Genomic DNA, 11,735 nt, shown 5'->3' on the forward strand with positions numbered 1-11,735 from the left:
AACAATGTTAATCAACGAATATTGTCCAAGGAACGAGGTTAGGAAGTTGGAAGATGAATTACGAAGTCTGAAGGTTGTTGGTACTGAAATCACCAACTACAATCAGCGATTCATGGAATTAGTTTTGCTATGTCCTGAATTGGTTCCAACCGAAGAACGGAAGATTGAAATGTACAAAGATGGTTTGCCCAAAAAGGTCAAGGCAAACGTTACAGCATCGAAACCTAAGACAATTCATGAAGCTATAACCATGGCAAACGAGCTAATGGATCAGGTCATCATGGATAAGAAAGTATCCAATACTGATGTGAAGGTATCAGGTAACAAAAGAAAGTGGAATGGAAATTATGATCGAGGTAACCAACAACAATCTTTTAAGAAACAAGAAATCACGCAAGGTGCGGGTAGTGGTTTAAGCTTTGGTTATAAAGGACAAAATCCTTTATGCAACCGATGCCACAAACATCACTCTGGTTACTGTAATGTGGTATGCAACAAATGTAATCGAAAGGGTCATCTTGCTGAAGATTGTAGGGCTCTCGTTATAAATACAAATGGTACCAAGACTCCTGCCACCAATGCAAATAGAACTGCTTTGGCTACCATTACTTGTTATGGGTGTGGAAAACAAGGTCACTATAAGAGCCAGTGCCCGAATCCAGAGAAAAATATCGGACCTGCACGAGGGAGAGCATTTGTTATTAATGCTAGAGAGGCGTGTGAAGACCCGGAGCTTGTTACGGGTACGTTTACCATTAATAACTTATCCGCATCTATTATATTTGATACTGGTGCTGATAGAAGTTACGTGTGTAGAGACTTTCACGCTAAATTGAATTGTTCATCATTACCTCTAGATGCTAAGTACATGATTGAGTTAGCTAATGGTAAACTAATTAAAGCCGATAAAATTTGCCGTGATTGTAAAATAAATTTAGCCGGAGAAACATTTAAGATTGATTTGATACCCGTAGAATTAGGAAGTTTTGATGTAATAGTCGGCATGGACTGGATGTCCAAAATAGGAGCCGAAGTTGTGTGCGCCAAGAAGGCAATTCGCATTCCTCGTAAGAATAAAACGCCAGTAATGATTTATGGAGAGAAGGGTAACTCAAAGCTAAAACTCATTAGTTATTTGAAAGCTCAAAAGTGCTTGAAGAAAGGGTGCTATGCTATCTTAGCACATGTTAATAAAGTCGAAAAGAAAGAAAAAGAGAAGTGCATCAATGACGTGCCTGTGGCAAGAGATTTTCCTGAAGTATTTCCGGAAGAGTTGCCGGGATTACCTCCATTTAGATCTGTAGAATTTCAAATAGATCTTGTACCAGGAGCTGCACCGGTTGTCCGTGCTCCATATAGACTTGCACCGTCCGAGTTAAAAGAACTTCAGAGTCAGTTAAAAGAATTACTGGATCGTGGATTCATACGACCAAGTACTTCACCGTGGGGAGCTCCAATTTTATTCGTCAAGAAGAAAGACGGATCTTTCCGAATGTGTATAGATTATCGTGAATTAAATAAGTTAACTATCAAGAATCGGTATCCACTACCGAGAATTGACGACTTATTTGATCAACTCCAAGGATCATGTGTGTACTCGAAAATTGACCTAAGATCGGGCTATCATCAATTACGTGTCAAAGAAGAAGATATACCGAAAACTGCTTTTCGGACACGCTACGGTCATTACGAATTTTTGGTTATGCCGTTTGGATTGACGAATGCGCCAGCTGTATTCATGGACCTCATGAATCGAGTTTGTAGTCCATATTTAGATAAGTTTGTTATCGTTTTCATTGATGATATTCTTATCTATTCCAAGAGTGAGCAAGAGCATGAGCAGCATGTAAGGTTGATATTAGAGTTGTTAAGAAAAGAACAGCTATATGCTAAATTTTCTAAATGTGCTTTCTGGTTGAAAGAAGTGCAATTTCTTGGCCACGTTGTTAGTAGCAAAGGAATTCAGGTTGATCCAGCAAAAATTGAAGCCATTGAAAAATGGGAGACTCCTAAGACACCAACGCAGATACGCCAATTTTTGGGTTTAGCCGGTTATTATAGAAGGTTTATTCAAGATTTTTCCCGAATAGCTAAGCCGTTGACAGCATTAACGCAAAAAGGGAAGAAATACGAATGGACCTCGGAGCAGGAGAACGCATTTCAATTACTGAAGAAGAAGTTAACTACGACGCCTATTTTATCGTTACCTGAAGGGAACGATGATTTTGAAATATATTGTGACGCTTCGCGACAAGGTTTTGGTTGTGTTCTTATGCAACGAAAGAAAGTTATTGCATACGCGTCTCGACAATTGAAGATTCACGAGCGGAATTATACGACGCATGATCTAGAACTGGGAGCAGTCGTGTTTGCGTTAAAGATATGGAGACACTACTTATATGGGATTAGATGCACTGTGTTTACTGATCATAAAAGTCTTCAACATATTTTCGATCAGAAACAGCTGAACATGAGGCAACGTAGGTGGGTCGAGCTGATAAACGACTACGATTGTGAGATTCGCTATCATCCCGGGAAAGCGAATGTAGTGGCTGACGCATTAAGCAGAAAGGAACGAGAACCAATTCGAGTACGAGCGATGAACATAAAAATTCGCATGAATCTCAACTCACAAATCAAAGAAGTTCAACGAGAAGCACTTACTAAAGAAAATATAGGAAATGAAATAATGAAGAAGTATGAGAAGCAACTCGTTATGCGGGAAGATGGAATTCGATATTTTGCAAATCGTATTTGGGTACCGAAGTTGGGTGGATTAAGGAAGTTGATATTGAACGAGGCACATAAGACAAGATATTCGATACATCCTGGAGTTGGAAAGATGTACCAAGATCTTAAGACGCATTATTGGTGGCCTAATTTGAAGACAGATGTTGCAACATATGTTGGGGAATGTTTAACTTGTTCCAAAGTCAAAGCAGAACACCAGAAGCCGTCAGGGTTACTTCAACAACCAGAAATTCCAGAATGGAAATGGGACGGTATTACCATGGATTTCATCACGAAGTTACCAAAGACTGCCTGGGGATACGACACCATTTGGGTAATTGTTGATCGTCTTACCAAATCTGCACATTTCTTGCCTATAAAGGAAATAGATAGAATGGAGAAATTATTACGATTATATATAAAGGAAATAGTTTCAAGGCATGGAATACCTATTTCCATTATATCTGATCGTGATAGTAGATTTACCTCAAAGTTCTGGCAATCACTACAGGAGGCACTAGGAACTCGTTTGGATATGAGTACCGCATATCATCCGCAAACGGACGGGCAGAGTGAAAGAACAATTCAGACTCTTGAAGACATGCTCAGGGCATGTGTGATCGATTTTGGAAACGGATGGGATAAGTATCTACCATTAGCAGAATTCTCGTATAATAATAGTTATCATGCGAGCATTAAAGCTGCACCATTCGAAGCATTGAACGGAAGGAAGTGTAGATCTCCTATCTGTTGGAATGAAGTAGGAGATCGACAATTAACTGGTCCCGAGATCATACATGAAACTACTGAAAAGATAGTACAAATCAAAGAGAGATTGAAAACAGCCCGTAGTCGCCAAAAGAGCTACGCCGATGTCTGAAGGAAACCATTAGAGTTTCAGATCGGTGACATGGTTATGCTAAAGGTGTCACCTTGGAAAGGTGTAATACGTTTCGGTAAAAGAGGTAAACTGAACCCAAGATATGTAGGCCCGTTCAAGATCATCGAACGCATTGGATCGGTAGCTTATCGACTCGAGTTACCGCAACAACTCGCCGGAGTACATAATACCTTTCACGTCTCGAACCTTAAGAAGTGTCTTGCAAAGGAAGACCTCACCATTCCTCTTGAAGAAATCCATGTCGACGAGAAACTACAATTCATCGAAGAACCAATCGAAATCATGGATCGTGAAGTTAAACGGCTCAAGCAGAGCAACATACCGATCGTTAAGGTTCGTTGGAATGCTCGAAGGGGTCCCGAGTTTACTTGGGAACGAGAGGATCAAATGAAACAAAAGTATCCACACTTGTTTCCCGATGACGCAAAATAGGTACAATTTTAAAATTTCGGGACGAAATTTATTTAACGGGTAGGTACTGTAATGACCCGCACTTTTTCGATCATTCTATATTTATAAGATTAATATTTACATAAATTAAACCTTACCAACATGACAAGCAATCCAAATTGTTGAGACTTATGTCTTCGAAAAGAGTTTTACACAACGTTTGACCGTCCAATTTGACCGATGATATCACGAACTATATAACATACGATAATTATACGTTTATGTATATATATGTATTTATATATATTTAACATGATCTAAGGATGTTTAACATCTCATTGGGTACTAATAACAATGAGTTATAAGTATATTTTGAAACTACTAACTTAAGTTTTCAAAACGATAACTATACGTAACGTTCTTCGACATAAATACTTATAACCTATAATACTTATACATGCATCGTATAGATATGTATTTTATCACTTTTAAAGAGCTTACATACATAAAACAATATAAGTATATTTACAAAAGATAGCTATATTTGAATCCTCGTTCCGTTTTCTCAAAGATTTCTACACGTATATCTAGGGTATATGTACCCGTATCATACGCAGCTTCTAGATGTATTTACTATTGGTATATACCAATAAAAATCTGCTCCTTAGCAGCCTTAAATGATTAAGAAACATGTGGAACCAACCATTTGTCAAGTAGCATGAATTATTTAGCAAGAAAACAAAGTTAGGTATCTTTTTTTTCCTTTATAACCTAAAAACGTTTTTATGCATGCACACCATTTCTTCACCCCATTTTCTCATACTTACACTCCCATTTCTCTCTCAAAATACTCTTAACTTCATACTTGATCATCTCCAAGCATTTTCCCCATCATTTAGCTTCAAAAACATCACTTAATCACCATAAGAAAACCCTTACAAAAACACTTCAAGAATCCTTCCAAGAACACAAACTTACTTCCAATCTTTCATCCAATTCCATCACCCTTTTAGTTCTAGGTTCTTACTCCTCTTTTACAGCAACCTTGTCCAAGGAACTTGAGGTAGTAACTATGTTCATAACCTTATTCGATTCATATATATATAGCTATCTTATTTTGTGGTATAAAATTTTAACAACAAGAACATAGTTTGAAAGTTTTCAAACTTGTTTGCAAACTAAATAGATCCTTCTAACTTAACTTTTAAAATACTTCAAGACCTGTAATATAACTTAATTACATGCTAATTTAACAAGGTATAACTTGGTTTTTCAAAGAACACCTTAAAAACTGTTTTTACGACGTCGGAGTGCAACCGGGGACTGTTTTGGGTTGGATAATTAAAAACCATCTTAAACTTTGAATTGGAAGTTTATCTTCTGGAAAAATGATTTTTAATATGAATATGATAACACATAAAAATTTCATGATTTAATTCAAAGTATAAGTATTTTTAGAAAAATAATCATTTAAGGTTGTTTACATAAAGGAAAATGTTTAACTTCATAAGTTTCACTAAAGTTTCACCTATGCCGTGTGATTTTGAATACAAACCAAGGTATTTTCAGTTCATAGTCTTAAAGAGGAACTCGATCCAAGGAGATGGCAAGTTGAATCAACGAAAACGGATTTGTAACGAAGAAACTATGACCGAAACAAAATTGGTTATCCAAGACTTGTTTAACTTCGGGATTAATTGGGAAAAATTAAATAAAATCACATCTTTCTAAGATAACATGATATTTTATATATATGTACTTATAATTCAATTTTATATGGTTCAGGATCACCCATAAACAATACGAGAAGATTAATCATAAGATCCCATGTTTGTACGCAACACGTCATTTGACAACACCGGTACTTTATGTACGCAACACGTCATTTGACAACACCGGTACCGTGGGTCAAGATTAATCTCGACCAATACATATACGATGGGGTTTTATTTATTTCGTTGGGGGTTTTATTTATTTCATTGCGGGTATATTAAACATCTACAAATGAACCATTAAAATTGAATTACTAACAACGAAATGCTAACTACGGACTAAGGAATTATTCAAAGTATTAAAAGTATAACAAGTATATATATGAGACGTTTGTTTAAAAAGAAAAGGTATTGATATATTATATATGGATAGGTTCGTGATATCAACCGGAAGACCAAGTCAAAAATATATATATCTTCAAGACGAACGTGAGTATATAGTCCCACTTTTAAACTCTAAATATTTCGGGATGAGAATACATGTATTTTATGTTTTACGTTATGGACACAAGTAACTGAAAAATATATTCTACGTTGAGTTGTACCACTGGCATACTTCCCTGTAGCTTGGTAACTAATATTTACAGCGGTATTGTAAACGCGAATCCTGTTGATAGATCTATCGGGCCTGACAACCCCAACCGGACTGGACGACCAGTATTCAACGGTTGCACAGTACTTCGTTTTGTGACTACACTTGGTACGGTGTAGTAAGATTTCATATTAAAGGGAATATGCGACGTGATTAAATGTTAAGTATGGTTACCAAGTGCTCAACCACTTAGAATATTTTTATTAAACTGTTTATATACGAAATCTTGTGGTCTATATATATATATATTGCTGCCGGCACTAAACCTATATCTCACCAACTTTATGTTGACCTTTTAAAACATGTCTATTCTCAGGAGATTACTAAAGCTTCCGCTGCATAATGTTGAATTTGAGCAGGATCTTGCGTACGCATATTTGTGTCAAAAATAAAACTGCATACCCGAGGATCTGTGTTGTAAAATATGCTAGAAACCGTGTTGTTATCATTATATGTAAAGTTTGTAAGTCGAAGATTATCGCTAAACGATAATCATTTTTATGTTGTCCAAAGCTTGTAACAAAAATAAGAATCATGGTTTGTAATGTATAATATATGCAGTTTTTCTTTTAAAAATGTCGCATATAGAGGTCAATACCTCGCAATGAAATCATACGTTATTTAACACGTTCTTATGGTTAAGGACGGGTTATGACAGATCAATACTGAGATACGTATACACTGGGTCGTGGATTGATTCAAGATAATATTTATCGATTTATTTCTGTACATCTTGAAAGAACCCGTTCATATACATTATAAATGATTCACAATAGTTGATTACATTGCGAGGTATTTGACCTCTATATGATACATTTTACAAACATTGCATTCATTTTTAAAAGAAAATCTTTCTTTACATCAAAAATTGACAGGCATGCATACCATTTCATAATATTCACTATCCAACTATAAATTGATTTAATAATAATCTTTGATGAACTCAATGACTCGAATGCAACGTTCTTCGAAATATGCTATGAAAGACTCCAAGTAATATCTTTAAAATGAGCAAATGCACAGCGGAAGATTTCTTTAACACCTGAGAATAAACATGCTTTAAAGTGTCAACCAAAAGGTTGGTGAGTTCATTAGTTTATCATAATCATTTATTTCCATCATTTTAATAGACCACAAGAATTTCATTTCCAGTTCTCATAAATATACGTCCCATGCATAGAGACAAAAAATAATCATTCGTATGGTGAACACCTGGTAACCGACATTAACTAGATACATATAAGAATATCCCCTATCATTCCGGGATCCTCCTTCGGACATGATATAATTTCGAAGTACTAAAGCATCCGGTACTTTGGATGGGGTTTGTTAGGCCCAATAGATCTATCTTTAGGATTCGCGTCAATTAGGGTGTATGTTCCCTAATTCTTAGATTACCAGACTTTAATAAAAAGGGGCATATTCGATTTCTATAATTCAACCATAGAATGTAGTTTCAATTACTTGTGTCTATTTCGTCAAACATTTATAAAAGCGCATGTATTCTCAGTCCCAAAAATATAAAGGGTAAAAAGGCAAATTAAACTCACCATACTGTATTTCGTAGTAAAAATACATATAACATCATTGAACAAGTGCAAGGTTGGCCTCGGATTCACGAACCTAAATTAATTATATATATTTATGTGTTGGTCAATATTTGTCTAACAAATTAGGTCAAGTCATAGAGTACCACAATCCTAATGCTCGAGACTAATATGCAAAAGTCAACAAAAGTAAATTTGACTCAAAATAATTTCCAAAAATCTATACATGATTATTATATAGTTTAAATATCGTCGTTTTATATTTTTAAATATTTTTAAAAGATTTATTAGAGTAAATAATATAATTTATTTATTAATAAATAAAATTTTATATTATATTTATATAATAAAATATACTTTTATATATATTAAGTAATAAAATTTATAGGGTTCATTTAATATTATAAAGATAATATGATAGGTATTATTAAAGTAAGTTATTACGCGTAGTTAAATATGTTTGTATCAAATATTTATTTGATAAAATAATATCTATAATGATAGTAAGTAAAAGTTGTATTATTTTGTAATAATAATTATTATTATAAAAATATCAATATTTATAATTACTAAGATGACATTATGATAAACGATAATTCTAATTATGATAACTTTAATATTTACGATAATTTTTAATATTATCTTTAAAATAATAATTCTATTTAAAATAATAATAATAATGATATTTTATAGTAACAATGACATTTATATTAAAATGATAATTTTTGTTAAAATGATAGTTTTAATACTAACGATAATTTTAATAATAATAGTAATGATAAAAATAATAAGAACGATAATTTTATCTAAATCAATATCTTATAATATTTTAATTTCATCATGATACTCTTACCCATTATTTCCTAATCGTTTCGTTTAATTTCTTTTAATCGTCTTTTATATCGTGTTCGTAATAATGATAATAATAGTAATCAAAATAATTAGGTGTTACAAATATTTGTTTTAATTACACTAATATTAATAATGATAGTTACTGTAACATTATTAACGATAATACTAATAATTATCTTAATGATAATATAGTAATAATAATATTAACAATAACAATAACCATTTTTAAATAATGATATATATATTAATAATGATAATAATAATAATAATACCAATAATAATAATAATAATAATAATTGGATAATAATAATAATATTAATTATAACTTTAACGATAATAACGATAGTAATAATAATAAAAAATAACAATTTTTTTAATGATAAATCCTTTTATTGATAAAGATAATAATAATAATAAGATAAAACTAGAACGACGATAATAACGACGATAATAATAATCATTTTTAATAATAATACAAAAATTCGATGGACTATAACTTCAAATCCGTTCATCGAAATCATTCGATATCTAAATGAAAAGTTCTTAATTTTTCGTTAGCTTTCCAACGACATGCATATCTTATACCTTATCTCAGTCGCATATATAACTAATTCAGGATTCAACATAACCTAACTAAAGGCAATATCAAAAGTACAAATATGCATAATCCTATATACTCGAGCACTAGTCAAGGATACACTATTAGTATGTAAAAGTTAAATTATGAGTACTCACGTATCAATATTGAGATTCAATATTGCAGGAAAGGTACGTAGACGCAACGGAGATGATAAACACTATATTGACCTCACGAGCATACCCATGAACCATACCCAATCACCTCCATAGCTATAACCCATAATTTCCTTAGTCCAATCCCACTCGAAAAACAATTTCAAAATCACTCGGACAGCACTCTGACGTAATATTTTATGTATACTAATAATATCTTGAAATAATACGGAGTAAATATATATATGTAAATCGATTGAGAGAGTTTAGAGAAAAATATTTTCAAGTTTCTATGAAATAATGAAACCTATTGAATTCTATTTATAATAGATTTTTGAATTATTAAAGTGAATTATTAAAGTATGAATTATTAAAGTGAATTATTAAAGTATGAATTATTAAAGTGAATTATTAAAGTGAATTATTAAAGTATGAATTATTAAAGTGAATTATTAAAGTATGAATTATTAAAGTGAATTATTAAAGTTAAAGTAAAGTAAAAATAAAGTAAAGGTAAAGTTTAAGTATAGTAAAAGTATAAAACTATGTACGTATAATACGCGTATAAATATATATAATATTAATTTAAATCGTTATATATATTTAATAAAATAAAATATAAATATCGTTATCTTTATCATACTGGTTAAGTAATGAGTTGTCAAAAGTGGTTCTAGATATTTATAAAAGTTATATACGTTTTAATAATAAAGTTCTTTTTAAACTGAAAACGTTTTTGTACGTTTGAAACTAAATCAAATAAATATAATAATTTTGTTTTCCAAAACCAAATATATTTTTAAGAATCATTTTGTTTAAAGGTTAAAATAATGGAAATCGTTATATCATAAAATGTTTTAGAAAAGTAGAATCATATATATTCATAATAGGTTTCAAGTTTTTAAATTACAGTTTGTTGGTGAAGCATGGGATAAAGTTCAAAGGTTAAATAAACGTATGAAATCATCTTAATGAAAAATGTTGAGTTACTTAACTTGTCGATATCCAACATCTAAGTTATTTACACTTCACGTACTTACTTATAAATCACTTTACCATTTTCCGAATGTTGTCAAAAAGAATAGATTTCTTAAATCACAGTGGACCTCATAACATAGACCCGTAATCATATCATAATGTATCTGATAAATCAATCATTTGATATTATCTTCTAATTCCATCGATAAACATATTGAAACAAATACGTTCATGTAAAGTATTATACGTTTAATACTTTATTAATATTCTCAAGTTATAATATATATATATATATATATATATACATATATATACATATTTATTTATATATAACGGTTCGTGAATCATCGGAATTTGGTCGAGGTTATAATGAATGTATGAACACAATTTAAAATTCTTGAGATTTAACTTAACAAACTTTGCTTATCGTGTCAGAATAATATAAAGATAAAGTTTAAATTTGTTTGGAAATTTCCGGGTTGTCACAGTACCTACCCGTTAAAGAAATTTCGTCTCGAAATTTGAGTGGAAAGGTCGTGAATGATAATATGTATGTTTTCATGATGCATACAGGCTGAAAATTAGAGTTTTATCATAAGCGAATAATTTGGATAAACAATCCATTTATATGAAGAGTACGAATGAAGCTAACATAGAAGAGTGAAATGAGTAAGTGTAGATTCATCTTATCATTTGACGTAGATATGATTGATTTCCAGATTTCAAGGGATTTGAAGAAAATCTTTGTAATAAGATTTGATTCTCCGGTAACAAAAGGAATTTGGATCCGCTTTAAATGCGATAGTCCATTTTAATTGTTCTGTCGGAGATTTTCTTATAAATTCACCTCCTTCGTTTTCTTACAACTCAAACCTTCTGTTGATGCATTTTATGCAAGTCCCTAGACATCTACCCACGTCTATTGCAGGTACAACAGTTTACAGGCCACCATGATCGTTCGTTATTATCCTATCCGTGTTTGTATGTGGTTACAGCAACTGCAGGAACGAGATTTAGATGTTTGACTATGTTAGACTTAGTCAGACGTCCGAGTGAAGCCTCACTCGTACTACTGATAGGCTCATACGCACGGTTGATACTGAGCTAAGTCACAATTACAACCTAAATGAGAAGACACGAGTGAGTGATCACCCGTACGGCTGATGAAGCTAACTCGTATGTGTGATGGATGAATCGTACGGGTGAGTCAACAGCAGGGGTATATAAAGTCTTATGTTCAT

The sequence above is a fragment of the Rutidosis leptorrhynchoides genome, chromosome 11 (genome assembly GCF_046630445.1).
Source record: "Rutidosis leptorrhynchoides isolate AG116_Rl617_1_P2 chromosome 11, CSIRO_AGI_Rlap_v1, whole genome shotgun sequence".
In the NCBI taxonomy this organism is placed as follows: domain Eukaryota; kingdom Viridiplantae; phylum Streptophyta; class Magnoliopsida; order Asterales; family Asteraceae; genus Rutidosis; species Rutidosis leptorrhynchoides.